Source organism: Anomaloglossus baeobatrachus, chromosome 10 (assembly GCF_048569485.1).
Source record: "Anomaloglossus baeobatrachus isolate aAnoBae1 chromosome 10, aAnoBae1.hap1, whole genome shotgun sequence".
In the NCBI taxonomy this organism is placed as follows: domain Eukaryota; kingdom Metazoa; phylum Chordata; class Amphibia; order Anura; family Aromobatidae; genus Anomaloglossus; species Anomaloglossus baeobatrachus.
In genome coordinates this window covers 124,676,691-124,695,072 of record NC_134362.1, presented here as the reverse complement: position 1 = coordinate 124,695,072, position 18,382 = coordinate 124,676,691, and positions in this window count along the sequence as shown.

The following is an 18,382-nucleotide window of genomic DNA, read 5'->3' as shown; positions in this document are numbered from 1 at the left end:
TTCACCTACATTCTCGTAAGAACTGCATCTCATGTACTGTTATGCTATGTTAACTCTGTATTAACACTGTACTGACTGTAATCATTTTCTTGTTATAGTTTTTACCCGTATAAAACAGTATCTTGGATATACCGTATTCTGTCTTCAACTGCATCTTGGATATTCCTATATTCACTGTATATTCCATGTATACTGCAATCAAGTTCACGTTACCAGCTAATAAATCAAGGCTATTGAACTCCACAGTCTGTTTATTTGAAATGTGAACTAGGGTTTAGCTGTATGCTAGAGATTCACAGCATTACGTAAAAGAAGGCAGAACACATGCTTTTTGTGTGAATTGGAAAGCCAGGTTAGGACTCTTCACTGGAGCAAAAAAAATTGGCCAACAAGAACATCTTTGTAACCGGGACTCAAGAACATTGTTGCATAAAGCTTAGTTGATCCCACCTAAAGTTCTCTTGCCACCACTCCACTGTAAGCTTGGACTGATGAAGCTGTTTGTGAAAGCGCTACTGAAAGAAGGAGAGATGTTTAAGTACCTGTGTACCAAGTTTCAGGGACTGTCAGAATCAAGTCTGAAGGAAGGTGTGATGCCCTGGCAAAACCAGGTAGTTACAGATAGGCCCCCGCACAACACCTTTCCTCACTTAGGAAACACACAGCCGACCTGAAACCCTAGTCACCTAGGACCCTGAAGCCAGGACCGAAAACAGCGGCCTAGCTAATTAAATGATTGAGGGCAGGATTATAGGTCCTATCCCACCTAAAGTCCCTCAAAGAAGACAACAGCCCACTGATAGGGATAAGGCCACCGCCAGGGCCCTTAGATCCCACGGGCCAGCGCCTGCGGGCACGGCTCCTTAGGCCATATCCAGCCGGGAGCGGACTCCTGAGTTCCAGACCAGGCAGTCCACCATACACAAAAACAAGTGCAGAGTAAAGGACAGCGACCACCAGCCTGGGTGGGGGACCTGAATGCAACCGGCCGGGGCGGCAGGCCACCAGCACCTTTGGTTTACCGAAAGACTCGTGTGATTCATTTACTGTGAGTAACCAAACATCCCCCTGCTTGCTCAGGCGCGCCGGCCCTTGCCATCACCATACCCTGCACAAAGACACTGGGCCCCGGGGCAATCATCCCTACACACGGAGGGGTTAACATCCAGCTGCCACTACATCTCTCCCGGGTATCCCATAACGGCAGCGGTGGTGTCCCACCTCACCACACACCGTTGGTGGCGTCACAAACTTAATACGGCCTAGCCCATACATCTACATTCCTCCTTTTATTCGACATGTCCGCGAGACCCCCGGGTCGAGCCACTCTCTTAGAAGGTCTGGATCCGACCAACGGCGGCTGCTGGCACAGGGGCAGCACAAAAGCATTTTTGTGGGTTCGGATATTCAGAAACCCATGAATGAAGGATGACGTGTTTTAAACAATAATGAAAACTGTTGAAAAAAGGGCTTGGGACTCTTTGAAAGAAGCAATAAATACGTTTCTAGGTAACAACAAAGAATCAAAATTTAAGTCCATCGTGGAGAACATGCTGAAACGTTTCAAAGCCTTGGGTTGTCTAATGAATTTGAAGTTACATTTTTTACATTCCTATTTGGACTACTTGTCTGAAAACCTTGGTGCTGGTGGGAAGAACAAGAAGGTTTTCATCGGAATATCAAGGAGATGGAACGACGATACCAAAGTAAATGAAACGTGAACATGATTGCCGGATGCTTCACAGAGAAGATCCACAGGCCTTCTATAAGAGAAAAGGGGGATCTAGAGAAAAGGAAAAAGTGCAAGAATAAATTTCTAATAAAGTTGCAGAATGACTGTACAATAAATAAATGTATTTTATATATAAAATTGTGAATATTTTTGGTTACAATAAGTATTTTTCTTGTTCATGTCACTTGTATGTAACTTCACACATGGATTGTACAAAATCAATATTTGATGGTTAAAAAAAAATATTTATTTTTTTTTTTAAATCAGGACATTAGAAAACATAATAATCAGTCACTGGATTTGAAGTTTCATAAACCAAAATTTTACATAGCTGTGTAATTTGTCGGGCACCCACCGACAATAGAATAGCGCCAGATTTAGGAAGCTGGCTGAGGTCTGCAAAGTCTGTAGCCAGGTGACAAAATTGTCCAACCTGGGTTTCTTCCTTAAGTAGTCTCTGGTATGATGATATGGTATAATCCTGGCAGCCGGAGTCGAAATCCCTAGATTGCGGTTATGATCTCCAATCGGAATTGGAGCCCCTAGATTGAAGCCATGTAGCCAAGTGATCCTCTAGTTGAAGCCAAAGTCCCTAGACCGAGTCCACAAGGCATCCTGGTTCTGATCCCCTAGCCAGCTCCTAAGAGCTTAGACTAGATCATGCAACATCCATCAACAACCTGGTGACTCCAAGAAGTCCCCTTTTATAGCCATAACCTTCCCTTAGGATATACTGTGCCCTTATCAGATTGGTTGTACAAGGTTGCTTCTCTTATTGGATGGATTTCAAGCTGCATGGATAATGTTCATTTAAATGATGTGGATAGAAAGACTGAAGATATCTACATGTAGTCTGAAATCCATCATGAATCAATACTATTTTACACAGTCATAAGCAGCCCATGGGCATTCACCTGCATTCAAACCAATAACAGCTCATAGACCAGACAATCCATCTACCACTGGACCAAAGACAGGAAGTTAAATCCACTGCCTGCGGTAACCAACTTAATCCTATAGGCTACTCACACAACAAACCCAACAGAAAGGAAAAAAACATGGCTTCGATTATCCATCCAATGAAAACGCATAACCATTGTGAGCCATTGGACAATGCAATTGGACACTTGGTGACATGGTGCACGGCCCAATGAATCAAGTCTTTACTTCATATTCACGGTTTAAGCCCTTGGGTTCTAATATGCCCAGAGTACATATCCAGAAAGATTCTCTTTCTTTGAGCTAAACACAAGTCAACAATACATTGTAAGCAGATTCTATTACCAGTCCCACACCATTTTGTGACGCATAATCACACAGTGATCCAATTAAGATTCCAAGTCATCGAACATGTCCAAGCCATACGCAGAGGAGGCAATAGAATTAGGAAGCTCAAAGAAAGGGAATCTTTCTGGATATATACTCTGGGCACATTGGAACCCAAAGGCTTAAACCATGAATATGAAGTACAGACTTGATTCATTGGGCCATGCATGGACATAATGGACATAATTCTAATAGGCAGGACAGGTAATAAGGAGCACAAGTTATATGCTAAAATGTGTTGTGTGACAAGACAGACACAGGAAAGGACATGATAACAGGTGTAGGGACCAACAAGGTGAGACAAGGGGTATCAGGATAGGGTCAAGTAGGTATGAATGTAGTAATGGGGCAGGCATAGAGAATTGTATGTGAATGTGAATTACAATAAATCACTAAGGAAAGGAATATGTGAGTGTGTGCCTAATGTAAACTAATATTGTACTGGCAAAATTATAGATGGAAAGGGAGAAGGGGAGGGGGGAGAGAGGAGGCTGTAATTGACTACAAGGGTATGAGTTATGAGTGATCATAGGGATAGTGTTACATAAGTGGAAATACCTATGGAGGACCGGATGTGTAAGCGCATACCTTATACAAACCTATAGAGTGCTGATGGGTGAGAGTGTGATGTTAGATATAAGACATCCTATAGTGAATAGTGAGCCGTAATCAAGTGCAACAGGGATATTTCACGTGACTATGGGAACCTGGAAGGTAAAGAAAGGGGAGAAAAAACTGTTAGACAAGGTAATCAGACATAATGTAACCAGTTGATCAGACATGATCACCTGGTTTGAGACCCCCTGCCTTACACTATATAGATATCATGTTTATTCCCCATCTATCTTGCTCAGGAGAGCATCTCCCTCCCCCGGCACCAAGAGCAGCTCATACTGAATTGTTACATTGACTAGTAACACTGCACACAGAAATGCACCTTAATATTCCACTGTTAACCCTTTCCTCCCAGCAGTAACACACAACTCCTCACCTTGATATCATGGTGATTTATGGTCAGAATGACTTCAATGCGATCAGTGATTTCTATTCTAGCTCTGCTCACATAGATTTTATATCCACACTCAACTATAGGCCGTTCTTCATATTTTGGGGGCTTTTAGTCAGATATACTAGTTTGTGCCTGTATAGTATTGGTGTAGATGGGAGTGTAGGGCATGGGTTACATGGCACTGTGGTGGAATACTGATGGGAGGTATTGGTGCTGTGTTTGATGCTTCTACTGGGTATTTTCCTACAAATACTGGAACAGCTCACTGCTTAGAATGATCCTTCCCAGCTCTATAATATATTATATATACCCCACAATGCAGGCTCACACACACATTTGTCTCAAGTGTGTTGTAGGGACACAGATACAGTCTTGGTCATGTGACTAAAGGCTACTTTACACACTGCGATATCGGTCCCGATATCGCTAGTGTGGGTACCTGCCCCCATCTGTTGCGCGACACGGGCAAATCGTTGCCCATGCCGCACAACACCGACCAGACCCGTCACACATACTTACCTGCCCGGCGACGTCGCTGTGTCCGGCGAACCGCCTCCTTTCTAAGGGGGCGGTCCGTGCGGCGTCACAGCGACGTCACTGAGCGACGGCCCAATAGCAGCGGAGGGGCGGAGATGAGTGGCCGGAACATCCCGCCCACCTCCTTCCTTCCTCATAGCGGCTGGGAGGCAGGTAAGGAGAGGTTCCTCGTTTCTGCGGTGTCACACGGAGCGATGTGTGCTACCGCAGGAGCGACGAACTACATCGTTACTGCTGCAGTAACGATAATCGAGAATGGAGACCCATGTCACCGATGAGCGATTTTGCACGTTTTTGCAACGATGCAAAATCGCTCATCGGTATCACACGCAGCAACATCGCTAATGCGGCCGGATGTGCGTCACAAATTCCGTGACCCCAACGACTCCGCATTAGCGATGTCGCAGCGTGTAAAGCCCCCTTTAGTGGGAGTGGTGTACAGGGTCTTAGCAGTAAAGAGTATTCCATATTTCTGCCAGATACCCACAGAGATATTGAAATCTGAAAAAAGAGACTTCTGCTCATTGAAGGTAAGAACTACTCACATAGCGTTCAACTCCACAGCAAACGAGTGCTCTAGCACTGGCATCTCAGCAGGGATATTCCCCTACTACACATGTGTGTCTAGGTCACTGTGACAGTTTACAGGACATAACTCAGGGCACCTAGACAGAAGGCAGAGGGACTACTTTCTATTTCTGGTGTAGAGCATATATATATATTTATACTATTACATGGGACACATGTACCTTGTATTACCATTATTCGCTGTATATGAACCCCTTTTCTCCGGGCATTATTTGTCTATAGCATTTTTCACGAACCTGAGGCAACTGAGAACCCTTCAGTGAAGGAATTCCACTAACCCTCACAATACCTACCAGGGGCCTCCCTGCAGTAACTCAGGTAGTTGTACCCATTCTCTTTCCGCATTCTATGTGTTCTTCTTCTTTCTTCTTTTTTTTCTTTTTTCTTCTTTTTATTTCTATCATGTAGTTCAGGGGTTTATAGATATATGTCCTGCATCTCATATTTCCTTTAGTGGTGCTTCTTACCCATTCTCATATCATTTACCCTAGTATTTCATGATCCTGAGGCGACTGAGAACCCTTTAATAAAGGAATCCTTTTTCACCTGAATTGTCAAGTGATACTTACCAGTGACTATCACGTAATGTTACAGGTAGTTCCATTTTCTTCCTCTTCTTTCTCTCCTTTCTTCTTTGTCACACGGTCCATTGTGTTATAGCCCACGTGTCATGATAACACTTGTACCATCTTTTCATTTAGATTCCACCTACAATTATTTACCGATTCCAGTTCTGGAATAGGCTTTCATCATCTACTCACTAGAATTCTCAAGTTCATAAGGTACTGAGACATATACATGTTCACACCATTATAAAGAACAAAGTATAAACATTGAGGTTTTTCTCACACCCATGTTCCTGTGTTCTTTGATATGATATGTGTTCATTTCCTTCACTATATAGGATTGCAAGTTTTCCATTTGTACCTTAATGGCAATGACGCTATACAATTGAACACATATCATCCTGTTATCCATATAGGTGTGTATTTACCTGCTTGACTATTTTTGGTTGTTTGATCCAGAATGTTTCTCCAGATAGGTCATGTGGAAATTTTCTTTCCTCAGTACAAATGTTTTCACTATGGCTTTGGAAAATTTTTTTGTATGTGCATCATGGTCATTTGACCCATTGTACTCTCAAGTAGCAATATATTGTACTGTTATGTTGTACTATGTACTAATTACGTGTTTATATGGTTTTGTAACCCTTTATGATCTTAGATAACTTTATCCTTGATAAAGACCTAAAAACAAGCTCGAAACGTTGGATGAATTATCCTTTTGCACAAATAAAGAATTTTCAGCATTCTAAGAGTTCTTTTCTTACGTTATTGATCACTATAGTGTGCCAGAGCTATTTCTATTGAATTGACTCTTATTTTTTCTGAGCACCTGCTATATACACAGTGAGCCAGACATATTCAATTTTCATTCAGAAGGCAGAGGGAAGCCTTAGCAGCTGAGCCTATATCTTGGCTTGTGAGCATTAGAACAGGCCGGCGATTACAGGGTAACATGAAAAATGTCCAGCTTGCATTATGACTAGAACATGACAATATCCTTTTAAGTACTAACCTATGATGCGTTCCTAAGCAGTTGATGTTATATGTTCTACATTTCATTTTCTGCATACTTTACAAGTAGTAGAATTTGCTTTGATATAGGCAACTGGATTTTCATTTTTTTTCTGTTTATCAGTAGGACTTCAAAATAACAAAGGTGATCGCCTCCCGTTGCCTGGGAACCGTCCAGGCACAAGAGGGCTATGTGTCACCAGAAGGCGCACACACTCCCTCAAGGCCGGCAGACGTGCAATCCCAGGCACCTTCCAGTACCGACCAAGGTAGCGTCCTCCGAAACTACACTTGATCTTAGCCAAAAGGCCGAGAAGCTATAACCCGAATTGGTTACGGCCTTGAGTGGCACCCTGGCCTATACCGGACACATCTTAGGGAGAGGGAGACAAACCCACGCCTACAGAAGACATTTTGTCACCCAAGCCAAACCCTTGAAAAGGCTGTTTTGCAGAGCAAAAACAAGGAGAATGGTGCTTTTTGCAGCCGCCGCCCACTGCAATGAATCTGAATAACTCCTCCTTTTGGGCACAAGCACCTCCCCTCCCCCTTGCAGTCTTTCCAATTCATGATACAAAAAGACGGACGGACAGGACAGGACAGGACCATCTGCCTGACTTTCCGTCACTGCCACCCTTTGCCATCCTTGCCCGTAGAAAGCCCTTTCATCATCCCCAAACCCTAATCTTTTCCCTTCCCTTCCCAGCTGCGTCTCACTCCCTTTCATTAGGAAGTGAGCGCAGCCTTTTCTCCGTTCTGCACATGCGCGACGTTAAACACAAATGCGCAGGCGTGCGTTCCATTAGCCTCACTGCATTCCACTCCCATACAGGAAGTGGGCACAGCTATTACTACGGTCGCACATAAAAGAACCCACGGCCACCACTGCACATAGCTGACTCCACCACAGGACACCCACTTCTACACCAACGCAGGTAAGACAGGATCGGCACCTCTATGCTCCCGTTACAATCAGGCTCAGTCACCATGTGATAACGCTCTCAACTCTTTAGTTGCAGGCTCCCCTTGCTTCACCTCCACTGGCTGTGCTGCCATTTCCTCTCCCACCTGGAAGGTATACTTTATTCCACTATTTTCCTGTTTCTCTCTTCCCCCTTTTCCCATAACCTACTTTTATCTGCATTTGTGGGGTATCTATATGCTATTTACATCATAGTTTTATTCATTAATATGGAAGGGAAGAGTGCCCATGAGAGTGTTGAACTGCGGAGAGCAAAAGATTAAGCTGCTCCGATTTGCCACCATTGATAAGCTGTTCTCAGTAGATACACATGCTATCCAAACAGCAGCATCCACCATTGCTTCAGCCCACCCATTCAGTGACAGCTCACCAAGTCAGCCAGAGGAGTGGTGTAAGGAATTACACGTAGGCACTGACTCCACACCTTCACATCACAAGAAGGGGGTCTACAGGCTAGTGCAAGAATACGAGCAAGTCTTCAGCAAACATCCGCTAGACTTTTGAAAAATAAAAGGGGTCAAACACTACATCCCCACAAGTGCACACCCACCCATCAAAGAGAGATATAAGCCAAATCTACCTGCACATTACCAGTGTACCAAGGACATGTTGAGCAACATGAAGGAGGCTGGGGTTATCCGTGACAGTTGTAGCCTCTGGGCAGCTCCGTTGGTCCTGTTAAAGAAGAAGGACAGCACCACTCCCCTGTATTGAGGAATAGCTAGCTGCATTGACAACTGCAAATTATTTTTCTACCCTTGATCTCACTAGTCACTATTGGCAAGTGTCCGTTGCTGAGGCAGACCGGGAGAAGACCGCCTTTGCCACCCCGATGGGTCTCTGCGAGTTCAAAAGCATGCCCTTCGAGCTGTGCAATTTGCCAGGAACCTTCCAGAGGCTGATGGAATGCTGCTTGGGACACCGAAACTTTGAAACGGTACTGCTATACCTTTATGATGTTATTGTTTATTCTAACGCAAACAAGATTTTAGGGTGTATAAAAAGGGAGATTAGATCCGATGATCCCAACGTATTGTTACCCCTCTATAAATCACTTGTAAGGCCACATCTGGAATATGGGGTAAAGTCCTGAGCAGGTTGATAACCATTGGTTTGAGCATGGTAGGGTGTAGTACGCATCTTCCTGCATCGGTAAAAGCTGCAGAAGTCCTTGAAGATTTCCGCTTCAAAGGCAGTGCCTTGATCTGTGAGGACTCTCTCTGAGTAGCCATGAGGTCTGCATAAGTGTGCTTGGAAGACCTTCGCTGCAGTATGGGCCATTAGATCTTTGACTTGTACCACAACCATAAATCTCGAGTAGTTGTCTACCATCGTAAGTGCATACGTGAGCTCACCTCGATATTCTGCAACAAAACTCCCTTTTTCGATTTCAGTTTCAGCAAACACTCCTCTTCCTGTAGAAAATATTTATCATTACCTAAGACAGTCATTCTAATGCATGACAATATTAAGGCAATTTAGTTAAAACTTGTTTTAACTCACCTTTAAGGGGATTGATGTATTTCATGGTCAATCCAGGTTTGTCAGTGATGGCACTGACATAATGTATGGCGTCTTTTTCGGGCGTTATCCTTTGCCTTTTCATTGTGAAAATCCAGTTGCCTATATCAAAGCAAATTCTACTACTTGTAAAGTATGCAGAAAATGAAATGTAGAACATATAACATCAACTGCTTAGGAACGCATCATAGGTTAGTACTTAAAAGGATATTGTCATGTTCTAGTCATAATGCAAGCTGGACATTTTTCATGTTACCCTGTAATCGCCGGCCTGTTCTAATGCTCACAAGCCAAGATATAGGCTCAGCTGCTAAGGCTTCCCTCTGCCTTCTGAATGAAAATTGAATATGTCTGGCTCACTGTGTATATAGCAGGTGCTCAGAAAAAATAAGAGTCAATTCAATAGAAATAGCTCTGGCACACTATAGTGATCAATAACGTAAGAAAAGAACTCTTAGAATGCTGAAAATTCTTTATTTGTGCAAAAGGATAATTCATCCAACGTTTCGAGCTTGTTTTTAGGTCTTTATCAAGGATAAAGTTATCTAAGATCATAAAGGGTTACAAAACCATATAAACACGTAATTAGTACATAGTACAACATAACAGTACAATATATTGCTACTTGAGAGTACAATGGGTCAAATGACCATGATGCACATACAAAAAAATTTTCCAAAGCCATAGTGAAAACATTTGTACTGAGGAAAGAAAATTTCCACATGACCTATCTGGAGAAACATTCTGGATCAAACAACCAAAAATAGTCAAGCAGGTAAATACACACCTATATGGATAACAGGATGATATGTGTTCAATTGTATAGCGTCATTGCCATTAAGGTACAAATGGAAAACTTGCAATCCTATATAGTGAAGGAAATGAACACATATCATATCAAAGAACACAGGAACATGGGTGTGAGAAAAACCTCAATGTTTATACTTTGTTCTTTATAATGGTGTGAACATGTATATGTCTCAGTACCTTATGAACTTGAGAATTCTAGTGAGTAGATGATGAAAGCCTATTCCAGAACTGGAATCGGTAAATAATTGTAGGTGGAATCTAAATGAAAAGATGGTACAAGTGTTATCATGACACGTGGGCTATAACACAATGGACCGTGTGACAAAGAAGAAAGGAGAGAAAGAAGAGGAAGAAAATGGAACTACCTGTAACATTACGTGATAGTCACTGGTAAGTATCACTTGACAATTCAGGTGAAAAAGGATTCCTTTATTAAAGGGTTCTCAGTCGCCTCAGGATCATGAAATACTAGGGTAAATGATATGAGAATGGGTAAGAAGCACCACTAAAGGAAATATGAGATGCAGGACATATATCTATAAACCCCTGAACTACATGATAGAAATAAAAAGAAGAAAAAAGAAAAAAAAGAAGAAAGAAGAAGAACACATAGAATGCGGAAAGAGAATGGGTACAACTACCTGAGTTACTGCAGGGAGGCCCCTGGTAGGTATTGTGAGGGTTAGTGGAATTCCTTCACTGAAGGGTTCTCAGTTGCCTCAGGTTCGTGAAAAATGCTATAGACAAATAATGCCCGGAGAAAAGGGGTTCATATACAGCGAATAATGGTAATACAAGGTACATGTGTCCCATGTAATAGTATAAATATATATATATTGTACTAAGCTCTACACCAGAAATAGAAAGTAGTCCCTCTGCCTTCTGTCTAGGTGCCCTGAGTTATGTCCTGTAAACTGTCACAGTGACCTAGACACACATGTGTAGTAGGGGAATATCCCTGCTGAGATGCCAGTGCTAGAACACTCGTTTGCTGTGGAGTTGAACGCTATGTGAGCAGTTCTTACCTTCAATGAGCAGAAGTCTCTTTTTTCAGATTTCAATATCTCTGTGGGTATCTGGCAGAAATATGGAATACTCTTTACTGCTAAGACCCTGTACACCACTCCCACTAAAGGGGGCTTTACACGCTGCGACATCGCTAATGCGGAGTCGTTGGGGTCACGGAATTTGTGACGCACATCCAGCCGTATTAGCGATGTTGCTGCGTGTGATACCGATGAGCGATTTTGCATCGTTGCAAAAACGTGCAAAATCGCTCATCGGTGACATGGGTCTCCATTCTCGATTATCGTTACTGCAGCAGTAACGATGTAGTTCGTCGCTCCTGCGGTAGCACACATCGCTCCGTGTGACACCGCAGAAACGAGGAACCTCTCCTTACCTGCCTCCCAGCCGCTATGAGGAAGGAAGGAGGTGGGCGGGATGTTCCGGCCACTCATCTCCGCCCCTCCGCTGCTATTGGGCGGTCGCTCAGTGACGTCGCTGTGACGCCGCACGGACCGCCCCCTTAGAAAGGAGGCGGTTCGCCGGACACAGCGACGTTGCCGGGCAGGTAAGTATGTGTGACGGGTCTGGTCGGTGTTGTGCGGCATGGGCAGCGATTTGCCCGTGTCGCGCAACAGATGGGGGCGGGTACCCACACTAGCGATATCGGGACCGATATCGCAGTGTGTAAAGTAGCCTTTAGTCACATGACCAAGACTGTATCTGTGTCCCTACAACACACTTGAGACAAATGTGTGTGTGAGCCTGCATTGTGGGGTATATATAATATATTATAGAGCTGGGAAGGATCATTCTAAGCAGTGAGCTGTTCCAGTATTTGTAGGAAAATACCCAGTAGAAGCATCAAACACAGCACCAATACCTCCCATCAGTATTCCACCACAGTGCCATGTAACCCATGCCCTACACTCCCATCTACACCAATACTATACAGGCACAAACTAGTATATCTGACTAAAAGCCCCCAAAATATGAAGAACGGCCTATAGTTGAGTGTGGATATAAAATCTATGTGAGCAGAGCTAGAATAGAAATCACTGATCGCATTGAAGTCATTCTGACCATAAATCACCATGATATCAAGGTGAGGAGTTGTGTGTTACTGCTGGGAGGAAAGGGTTAACAGTGGAATATTAAGGTGCATTTCTGTGTGCAGTGTTACTAGTCAATGTAACAATTCAGTATGAGCTGCTCTTGGTGCCGGGGGAGGGAGATGCTCTCCTGAGCAAGATAGATGGGGAATGAACATGATATCTATATAGTGTAAGGCAGGGGGTCTCAAACCAGGTGATCATGTCTGATCAACTGGTTACATTATGTCTGATTACCTTGTCTAACAGTTTTTTCTCCCCTTTCTTTACCTTCCAGGTTCCCATAGTCACGTGAAATATCCCTGTTGCACTTGATTACGGCTCACTATTCACTATAGGATGTCTTATATCTAACATCACACTCTCACCCATCAGCACTCTATAGGTTTGTATAAGGTATGCGCTTACACATCCGGTCCTCCATAGGTATTTCCACTTATGTAACACTATCCCTATGATCACTCATAACTCATACCCTTGTAGTCAATTACAGCCTCCTCTCTCCCCCCTCCCCTTCTCCCTTTCCATCTATAATTTTGCCAGTACAATATTAGTTTACATTAGGCACACACTCACATATTCCTTTCCTTAGTGATTTATTGTAATTCACATTCACATACAATTCTCTATGCCTGCCCCATTACTACATTCATACCTACTTGACCCTATCCTGATACCCCTTGTCTCACCTTGTTGGTCCCTACACCTGTTATCATGTCCTTTCCTGTGTCTGTCTTGTCACACAACACATTTTAGCATATAACTTGTGCTCCTTATTACCTGTCCTGCCTATTAGAATTATGTCCATTATGTCCATGCATGGCCCAATGAATCAAGTCTGTACTTCATATTCATGGTTTAAGCCTTTGGGTTCCAATGTGCCCAGAGTATATATCCAGAAAGATTCCCTTTCTTTGAGCTTCCTAATTCTATTGCCTCCTCTGCGTATGGCTTGGACATGTTCGATGACTTGGAATCTTAATTGGATCACTGTGTGATTATGCGTCACAAAATGGTGTGGGACTGGTAATAGAATCTGCTTACAATGTATTGTTGACTTGTGTTTAGCTCAAAGAAAGAGAATCTTTCTGGATATGTACTCTGGGCACATTAGAACCCAAGGGCTTAAACCGTGAATATGAAGTAAAGACTTGATTCATTGGGCCGTGCACCATGTCACCAAGTGTCCAATTGCATTGTCCAATGGCTCACAATGGTTATGCGTTTTCATTGGATGGATAATCGAAGCCATGTTTTTTTCCTTTCTGTTGGGTTTGTTGTGTGAGTAGCCTATAGGATTAAGTTGGTTACCGCAGGCAGTGGATTTAACTTCCTGTCTTTGGTCCAGTGGTAGATGGATTGTCTGGTCTATGAGCTGTTATTGGTTTGAATGCAGGTGAATGCCCATGGGCTGCTTATGACTGTGTAAAATAGTATTGATTCATGATGGATTTCAGACTACATGTAGATATCTTCAGTCTTTCTATCCACATCATTTAAATGAACATTATCCATGCAGCTTGAAATCCATCCAATAAGAGAAGCAACCTTGTACAACCAATCTGATAAGGGCACAGTATATCCTAAGGGAAGGTTATGGCGGATGCAGGAAGATGCGCACTACACCCTACCATGCTCAAACCAATGGTTATCAACCTGCTCAGGACTTTACCCCATATTCCAGATGTGGCCTTACAAGTGATTTATAGAGGGTTAACAATACGTTGGGATCACCGGATCTAATCTCCCTTTTTATACACCCTAAAATCTTGTTTGCTTTAGAATAAACAATAACATCATAAAGGTATAAGATGACGCCATTATTAGCGTCACCATACCGCTACTCTGCCTTCTAAAACGGTCTCTGCTCAAAACCAAACATGATGCATTGCAGGCGGAGCGCGATGAGTTGCAGCAAGAAACAGTAGTGGGTGTGGGTGATAACACACAGCCCAGCCTCGTCTCATCACAACGTGCAGTGGAGGACTATGACGAGGAGGAGGATGAAGACATGGAGCAAATCTCCGGCCAAATTGAGGATATGACATGCACACCAGTCATATCCTCGGTTCAGCGTGGCTGGCCAGAGGACAGGGTAGATGAGGAGGAGGAGGAGGAGGAGGAGGACAGCATGTTCAGTCAACGTGTTGGTCAGGCTACTGAAGTCCTGGCTGTTAAGAGTCTGGCGCACATGGCTGACTTTATGGTAAGCTGCCTGTCTCGTGACCCTCGCTTTAAGAACATCTTGGCCGACAATCATTACTGGTTGGTAACACTGTTAGACCCACGCTACAAGGAGAACTTTATGTCTCTTATTCCCGAGGCGGAGAGGTCAACCAAAATGCAGCAGTTCCGGAAGGCCATAGTCACGGAAGTAGGCAAAGCATTCCCCTCACAAAACGCTAGCGGCATAGGTCAGGAATCAGTGGACAACCAAGGCGTACAGCCGAGAGAGGCACAAGTCCAATCCGCCAGAGGTAGGGGAACAGTCTTTAAGATGTGGGACAGTTTTCTCAGCCCCTCACGTACCACAGCCCCTGAGGTGCGGGGTAGTGCCACAAGAAATCCTAAGTTTGCCCAGATGCTCAAGGAGTACCTTGCAGATCGAACAACTGTACTCCGACATTCCTCTGTGCCTTACAATTATTGGGTATCCAAGGTGGACACGTGGCATGAATTGGCTCTCTACGCCTTGGAAGTCCTGGCCTGCCCTGCCGCTAGCGTTTTGTCAGAGCGTGTTTTTAGTGCCGCAGGTGGAATCATTACAGATAAACGCACCCGCCTGTCAACTGAAAATGCTGACAGGCTGACTCTGATCAAGATGAACAAGGGTTGGATTGGGCCAGACTTCACCACACCACCAGCAAATGAGAGCGGAATTTAAAGTTTGTAACGGGAATTTGCCATGTACCTCCAGTCACCCATGGGTACACACTTCTGGACTTTGGATAATCGCTGGACTGCTCCTCCTTCTCCTCATGCGCCACCATGATGACCGTTACAAGAGTTAGGCCTTTGTTTCAGGTATACCCCCAGTGGTAAATTTTTTCGCCCATTCTTTGCAGAATGGACATTACAACGACAGGAGACCCGCTCCTTTGCAATGGGAACAATGTTTTGAGGCCCTCATGCACGTCTCTATGCAGGGACAACGTGGAGCCTCCCAATTTTTGGCTGCCCTGCCAAAGGGCTATACTATAATACACCCACTTCCTGACAATGGACACTTAATGTTTTGAGGCCCTCATGCACGTCTCTATCCAGGGACAACGTGGAGCCTCCCAATTTTTGGCTGCCCTGCCAAAGGGCTATACTACAAAAGACCCACTTCCTGACAATGGACACTTAATGTTTTGAGGCCCTCATGCACGTCTCTATCCAGGGACAACGTGGAGCCTCCCAATTTTTGGCTGCCCTGCCTAAGGGCTATACTATAATACACCCACTTCCTGACAATGGACACTTAATGTTTTGAGGCCCTCATGCACGTCTCTATCCAGGGACAACGTGGAGCCTCCCAATTTTTGGCTGCCCTGCCAAAGGGCTATACTACAAAAGACCCACTTCCTGACAATGGACACTTAATGTTTTGAGGCCCTCATGCACGTCTCTATCCAGGGACAACGTGGAGCCTCCCAATTTTTGGCTGCCCTGCCTAAGGGCTATACTATAATACACCCACTTCCTGACAATGGACACTTAATGTTTTGAGGCCCTCATGCACGTCTCTATCCAGGGACAACGTGGAGCCTCCCAATTTTTGGCTGCCCTGCCAAAGGGCTATACTATAATACACCCACTTCCTGACAATGGACACTTAATGTTTTGAGGCCCTCATGCACGTCTCTATCCAGGAACAACGTGGAGCCTCCCAATTTTTGGCTGCCCTGCCAAAGGGCTATACTACAAAAGACCCACTTCCTTCCAATGGGCACTTCAGGTTTACAGGCCCTCATGCACGTCTCTATCCAGGGACAACGTGGAGCCTCCCAATTTTTGGCTGCCCTGCCTAAGGGCTATACTATAATACACCCACTTCCTGACAATGGACACTTAATGTTTTGAGGCCCTCATGCATGTCTCTATCCAGGGACAACGTGGAGCCTCCCAATTTTTGGCTGCCCTGCCAAAGGGCTATACTACAAAAGACCCACTTCCTTCCAATGGGCACTTCAGGTTTACAGGCCCTCATGCACGTCTCTATCCAGGGACAACGTGGAGCCTCCCAATTTTTGGCTGCCCTGCCAAAGGGCTATACTACAAAAGACCCACTTCCTTCCAATGGGCACTTCAGGTTTACAGGCCCTCATGCACGTCTCTATCCAGGGACAACGTGGAGCCTCCCAATTTTTGGCTGCCCTGCCTAAGGGCTATACTATAATACACCCACTTCCTGACACTGGACACTTAATGTTTTGAGGCCCTCATGCACGTCTCTATCCAGGGACAACGTGGAGCCTCCCAATTTTTGGCTGCCCTGCCTAAGGGCTATACTACAATAGACCCACTTCCTTACAATGGGCACTTCAGGTTTACAGGCCATCATGCACGTCTGTATGCAGGGGCATTGGTGAACCTCACAATTTTGGACTGCCCTGGCAAAGGAAAATACTACAAAGACTCAGTTCCTCAAAATGGGCACATTAGACTCAGAGGCCTTTATGTACGTCTCTTCTCAGGGACATCGGAGTGCCACACAATGTTTTACGTAAAATCTTTCATGTATTGATCTCAAAAAGTAACATACATTAGCTCTATCTCACTATTGGGTATGTGCCCTTAACATTTCCGCTATGAAAAATCATTTTGGTGTCATTTTGGAAGGTTTTCTGGTGAGTCCGTAAAAATGGCGTAAAACGTGGACAAAATTATTCACAGCTGTGACTTTTGAGTGATAAATGCTTCAAGGGGTCTTCCCCATGCTGTTGCCATGTCATTTGAGCACTCTTCGGAGACTTTTGTGCCATTTTTAGGGTTTCTACATGCTGCCGGTGGTCATTTCACAAAAATACTCGGGTCTCCCATAGGATAACATTGGGCTCGGTGCTCGGGCCGAGTACACGAGTATCTTGGGAGGCTCGGCCCGAGCTTCGAGCACCCGAGCTTTTTAGTACTCGCTCATCACTACTAATAAACCTAAAAAATAAAAATAAATTGAATAAAAATCATGAATGTTGTGTTATAACAGGAAATTCGGTGTAAGAATGAATATCCGGGATGAGAGTTCAGCGAATGAGTTATAGAAATTGTTACAAAAAGGAGTGTGTACGGTTTATGCGTAAATTTTCAGAATGCGTACATGAAAATTATATGTATGTGAGAATGTCCCCCATGCTTTGTAAAAAGTTATTTATGAAAATGTAAATAAAATATATAAAAATGCCTAATTATTTATAATTTATGAGAAAGATATATATGTATGGAAGAATGTTATAAGGTGTCCAAGAACCATAAAGAAAAAGGGTGCATATATAATGTTAGAGGTCTAGAGTTCCACCAGGCTATATCACCCCTAAAGAAATAGAAAGAAGACCTTACTACCTGTGTACCCCAAAAAAAGCTATATTTCTTAGCCAGGATTATGGTGGAGATATGCACAAGTGAAATAAGAATATAAAGTAATACAATAAGATTATAAAACCAATATGTGTGCATTCATGCACCACCCGGTACGCTACCCTTACCAAATTGTTCACTCTAGATCCCCACACGATCCATGAAGCCGTTCCCCCGGTCACACCGCCTGCTGCCGGTTCCCACTCATCCCTGGGGGAGTTAGGCGAGTGGTATCGAGAGCTACATGTCGGCACTGATGATACCCCCATACACCACAAGGAAGGGGTATACCGGGTGGTACAGGAGTATGAGCGGGTTTTTAGCAAGCACCCTCTAGATTTTGGGCAGATTAAAGGGGTTCAACACCACATCCCTACCGGTACACACTCCCCTATTAAAGAGAGATACAGGCCTATTCCCCCTGCGCACTACCAATGCGCCAAAGACATGTTGAGGAACATGAAGGAGGCAGAGGTTATTAGGGACAGCTGTAGTCCCTGGGCCGCTCCGTTGGTGCTGGTTAAGAAGAAGGATGGCACCATGCGGATGTGAGTGGATTACCGGAAGATTAACCAGATAACGCATAAGGATGCTTACCCTCTGCCCCGCATCAAAGAGTCCCTGGCC